The 5,784-nt window shown below is 46.2% G+C and overlaps 1 protein-coding gene across 1 annotated transcript in view; it reads left to right on the forward strand.

The window, feature by feature from the left end:
- Positions 1 to 441: 441 nt before the first annotated feature.
- Positions 442 to 5,784, forward strand: part of LOC148128461 (vomeronasal type-2 receptor 1-like) — a 44,698-nt gene continuing 39,355 nt past the window's right edge. The window contains exon 1 of the mRNA XM_087949062.1: positions 442 to 1,017. The gene's annotated coding sequence lies outside the window, so the exon portion shown is untranslated. The remainder of the gene's footprint in view (positions 1,018 to 5,784) is intronic.

The raw sequence follows: 5,784 nt of genomic DNA on the forward strand, positions 1-5,784 counted from the left end.
GAGATGCAACCTGGGGACCCTCACCCCATTCACTCCCCCTGCCCTGGGCCCCCATGGGGCAGATCCCCCACCCTGCCCAGCAAGGCCAGAGGGAGCCCCCTCCAGGGGGCCCCCACTTCCCAGAGCAGGAGGAGGAAGAAGCCCCTGGCTGCCCCAGGGGGAAATTGGCAGCAGGGCCCCAGGCTGACCTCCCTCCCCTGACCCCACCAGCCCCACCTGGCCTGCAGGTGCCCAGGCTCACCTTGGACCTCCACCTGTCCCCATCTGTGATGCCAGAGCCGCTCTCCCAGCCAATCCCAAGGAAGGCTCCTCCCTCAGAGGTGGGCTTTTTGATAGCACCTGAGCTGCCCAGACCTGATGGGAGGGGCTCCCCCTGCCTCCCTCTCCCCTTGCCCCCCTCCCTCCCTGCCCTAACTGGGGAGGGGGCAGACCCACTGCAGACCCCCTGGCCCTGCAGGACCCTCCATGCCCCTCCTCACAGCAAAGCCACCTGCCAAACCCTCTCCGAATCCAGCCCTTTGGAGGCCACTTGACCGGTGAGGAGGAAGCCAGGCCCAGAGAGGCCCCTCAGCCTCGGCCAGATGGGTGGGAAGGTGGTCCGGAAGCCCCCAGGGGAGGCCGGCCCAGAGATCTTGGCCAGGCTGCTCAGAAGCCATTGCCATTGCCTCTTTCCCAGGGCTCCGAGAGAGCGGCTGGCCCAGAGCCTCCTAGCTGGCTTGGCTCCCCAGGCAGGACTGGAACTCAGCCCCCCACCCGGATTGAAGCCCCAGCCACCCAACTGACTCTGGTGGGATCCACATGACCCTCTGAACCCGGTCTCTTCCCCAGTGGCCGCATTCACATTTGCACCTCTGTTGAAAGGCTGTCAAAATGCCTTTCTTCTGAGGATTCGATTTTCCCGCTGGGAGAGCTCCGGCGCAAGGATACGGACAACTGCTTGAAAGCTGGATCTTTTTATTTTTCGGGAAGGTGAAAGATAGCAAGAAGTCTGCGTTCCTGGGCTAGCTACCTTGAATGGTAAGTCCCTGATTTTTATACCCTTTTCTCCTTTTGTGTGAGTGCTTGTGTTTGTATTTCTTAATGTTTTAAATCCTGTCAGGGTTGTCTTTCTTCCCGCCAGAAGGTAAACTCCGGGGTGAGGAAGGCAAACTTTGTGGGGTGGTTTGATTGTTTTATCGGTTTCGCCCTAATCTTTTTTAGCTTAATGGTTTCTTATATTTGTTTTGTGGCAATCTCCTGTCTGTCTCCTTTGTAATATATTTTGTGCCTTTTGTCTGTTTGTTTTGCTGATTTGGCATGTCTTGTGTTTGTAAGGGTTTTCTTTTCTTTCTTTCCCTACTTTTCTTAATTATTTGGGCTTTTGTCTAAGGGGCTTCTTTAATACCTTTTATTTGATTCCTTTTCCTATGCAAGTTTGTTTTATGGCTGGCCTGATGTTCCCTTTGGGCTTTTCCTGCTTGGGTGACACCACTGTCCTCGTGAAGTTCCCTTTCCACACCTCTTAACCATGGTTTGTTTCCCAAGGTTGAACCCTTTGGCCAAGTAGTCAGTGGATGATGGGAACTCGGAAGAAGATGAATTCCTGGAAGAGAAGCTGATCAAGAGGAGATACACAGGCAGGCCTCGACTTCCACTTATTCATTTAGTGACCGATCCAAGTTACAACCACACTGAGAAATGGAACTTAGGACCATTTTTCACAATTAATGACCTTTGCAGCATCAAATGCAGGGATCAGAATTCAGGTGCTTGGCCAGTTTCATGTTTATAATGGCACCAACGTCCCAGGGCCATTGTGATCCCCTTTTACAACCTTCTGACAAGCAAAGTCAATGGGGAAGCCAAATTCACTTAATAACCGGGTTCCTAACTTATCAACTGCAATGATTCATTTAATGACTGTGGCAAGAAAGGCCATCAAATGGGGCAAAACTCACTTGATGGATGTCTCACTTAACAACAGAAATGTTGGGCTCAGTTGTGGTCATAAGTTGAGGACTACCTGTATTGGGGACCCTTTTCTTCTGGCGAGGACCCCGTTCACACAACATGCTTGACCAGGCCAGGGTCCTCGCAGCCCCCTGAGAGAAGCCAGAGGTCCACATGGAGCCTCCTCAAGGCCGGTGAGAAACCCTGGATGACCATAGCCCCCTCCTCCCTTCTCTGGGGTCTCCCTGAGACAAACCCAGAAGTTGGGGTGGGCTTCCTCCTCTGGGCCTCACCCAGCTTCGGTCAGACATGGCTGGGAACCTCCTGGAGGAGAAGAGAGTCTCATTGCACATCAACCTGGCCCTGAAAAGCCACAGCTTGAACCCGGAGCCACCCAGGATCTGGTCTGCAGGCCCTGAGAGCAGAATCTGAGGGAGGTTCAGGGGAGAACTTCCAAGCGGTGGACTTGGGATACGGGCCTTCCTCTGCTCCTCCCTGCCAGGGTGGGCCTGCCTTTCCCTTCAGTTCCCCTCCTCACTCAGCCCCCGGTTCCCCTTCTGGGCCAAGAAGTCCATATTAATGTCTCCCCAGTGAAGAAACATCCTCCCTGAACAACGGATGCCAATAAACCAGGAACAAAGGAGTTCCAACAGCACCTTTTTTGGGATAGAAAGTCTCAGCCCCAGAAATTGGAAGGTCAGAGGGGTCCCTCCCCCCCCAAATAGAAGATTCCCACAACAGAGGAAGAGCCACCAGATCTCCAGAAATCCTGTCGCTAGAAATCAGGTTGCACCATCCACCACACTGTGGGCATCACCGTCCTCCTTCATGGCGACCAAGGCAGCTGCATAGTCACGCCGCTGTGAGCCCGTAGGAGAGAAAAGCACCAGTATCAACAGGAATATAAGTTACAAAAGTAACAAAAATACATAGATGCAGGAATAGAAGTAACAAAGTAACAAAATTCACAGATTAGGTCCTCGGGATCCACAAGTAGCAGCGTAGTCTAGATCTTTTTGTAGGGTAGTAGTATTGTCTGTGGTATTGAACAGCTTTACATCATCAGCGAAGAGAACGCAATTGCTCTTGATATGATCACAAAGGTCGTTTATGTAGATTATGAAGAGAGTTGGTCCTAGAACACTGCCTTGGGGAACACCACTATTGACAGGTACTGGATTTGATAGGGCGTTCCCAATTTTGACCATTTGTTGATTGTTTGACAGGAATGCTTCTATCCAGTTATTCAGTTGTCCAGAGATACCATAGGATTTTATTTTTAGGAGTAGTTTGTCGTGTACCACTGAATCAAAGGCTTTACAGAAGTCTATGTAGATTGCATCTATTGCTTTGCCCTGGTCGAGTTGTGTCGTCCATATGTTTTTCCAGTGTAAGAGTTGCAGATTACAGGATAGTTTTTTTTCTGAAACCAAATTGTTTATTGGAGAGTAGGTTGTTTGTCTCTAAGTGGAGGATGATGGATTGGTTAATAATTGATTCCATGACTTTACAGGTGACGCAGCATAAGGAGATTGGTCTGTAATTTTCAACTAGGCTTGGGTCTCCCTTTTTGAAGATGGGGATGACTGTGGCTTGTGACCATAGGTTAGGCAAGGAGCTGGTCCTGAAAGATTTTTCAAAGATTATGCTTAGAGGTTTGGCTATGGCAGTGGATAGCTTTTTTAAGAAATAGGCACATATTCCATCCGGTCCAATAGATAGAGATGGTTTTAGATTGCGTAGTGCTTTTTCAACATTGTCTTCTGTAAAATCGATATGTATTAGATCATTGTTGTTATCTGTGGTATGGCTAGGAAATACTGGGCATGATCCATTGCTGTTTACAAATACTGAGTCAAGAATGTGTTAAAGAGGTTGGCTTTAATGGTGTCGTCGTTGCAGTCCTTACCATCAGGTCCCATCAAGGGTGGGATGGACCTTGAGTCTTTTAGTTTGTTGTTTACAAAATTGTAAAAAGCATGGGTGGAATTGGTGCTTAGAAGGTTTTCCTCTTGTTTAATGTGATAATTGGTGCATTCGGTCTTTATCTGGTGGCATAAATTTTTGTATCGGCTTTTGAAATTGGCAACGTGACCAGATTTGTTTTTCCGCCAGAGTGATCTCTTTTTGGATTGAAGTTTCCTTATTGTTATGGGTAATCTGCTTTTTTGTTTTGTTTTGGGAGTTGTTGTTGGTACATATAGTTTGATGACTCTTTTGACTTCAAGTAAAAATATGTTGTAATGATCTTCAACAGTATTGCATCCAGTGAATAGAGATTGCCAATCAAGGGATGAGAGATCGTTGTCTATAAGATCATAGTTGCCTTTTTGAAGTTACAGTTGGGGATTACATCATTGTGGTGATTTTTGTGTGGGCGTATGTTGAGACAAAAGTCAATCATATTGTGGTCACTGCTGGAAAAGGGTTCTTTAGTTTGTATTCCGTAAATTAAATTCAAACTATTGCAGAAGATGAGATCGAGGCAGTTGTTTAGTCTAGTGTTGTTGGTTACTAGTTGTTCCAGTCCCAGATTTGTAATAGCATTGTAGAAGGTTGTGTGTATGATTTCAGTTGTACATTCATTTAGGGACCAGTCAATATGAGGTAGATTGAAATCACCAAGAAAGATAAAGGGTATGGGCAGGATGCAGCCCATGTTAGTAATGTATTTAGCTTGTTTACATGTTCGATGTCATAATCAGGTGCTCTGTAACATAGTAAGAATCGAATTGTGATATTTAAGGATAGTTCACAGATGATGGTCTCAGGAAGAGCAAGCTCCTGGGTAACTTGGATATTTTTTAGATGTAAGGACTTTTATAGAAGATAGCAACCCCACCTCCTCTACGAATTTCACGATCTGATCGGTAAACATGATAGTCTCTTACTGTGGTAATGGAGTCAGGGAGAGATGCATTGAGCCATGTTTCACAGACAAATATAATGTCGAATTTAGCCATATTTAGTAGGAGGAAGAATTCAGGTATTTTATTCACGAGGCTTCTTGCATTGAGTAGTTTGCATTTAAGGCCTGTAGTAGTTGGAATTGAGGTAGTTAGGGCGTGCATGCCTAGTCTTGGGTGACGGTGGATCGGTTGAGGTAGGGTTGTGGTTGAGGGTTAAAGCCGAGTTGCGGGTTGTGTGACTTACTTTTGATACAGTCAGCATGGTAGTCAATGTACAGGTCCTTCTCTCCAATGTCTAGACGTTTTTTGAGTTCAAAAATGGGTGTTACCACTATCTTACAAGTGAAGGGAAAAAGTTCACAAAAATTTGTAGATCATATTTTGACAATATAGATTTTGACAAAATATAGTTGAACAACAGAAAAAGGAGATTTATGAACTCCTGAAAGCAACAGGTTGGTTATCAGAAGCACGGATTTGTCAAGAAGAAAATTGTCAGGGTGATCCTCTCCCAGGAGGCCCAGACAGGAAACCTGAGCTAGGCCCACTTCGCTGTAATGCTGCACTGACAGGATTTGGGGAACCAGAAAGTACAAATCTCCCACCGACCCTTTTTTTATGCAGCTGTAGGTGTCCTCCTCTTATCTGCTTCTTCCCCAGGCAGAATCTCTCCTCCACCCCTCAAAAGTCATTCCCTCCTATCACTGCCCTTTCTAAATGGGTTGTGGGAAAGGGGGGATATAATTTATGTGCTCTATGCAAGTCATCCTCACATATTATTTCATTTCCTAAATACATTATGCTGATATAACTCGATCTCAGGAAAGATTAACAAACATTTTTGTGATGTGATCAGAAACCCAGTTAAGTGAGGGGTGGATGGTATGATAATTAAGTGGATAAAAACTGATTTTAAAATGGTACTCAAATAATCTTTAGTTATTTT

This window comes from Notechis scutatus, unplaced genomic scaffold (genome assembly GCF_049901735.1).
Source record: "Notechis scutatus isolate UNSWTSFEM ecotype Mainland unplaced genomic scaffold, rNotScu1.2 NSCUSCF63, whole genome shotgun sequence".
Classification (NCBI taxonomy): domain Eukaryota; kingdom Metazoa; phylum Chordata; class Lepidosauria; order Squamata; family Elapidae; genus Notechis; species Notechis scutatus.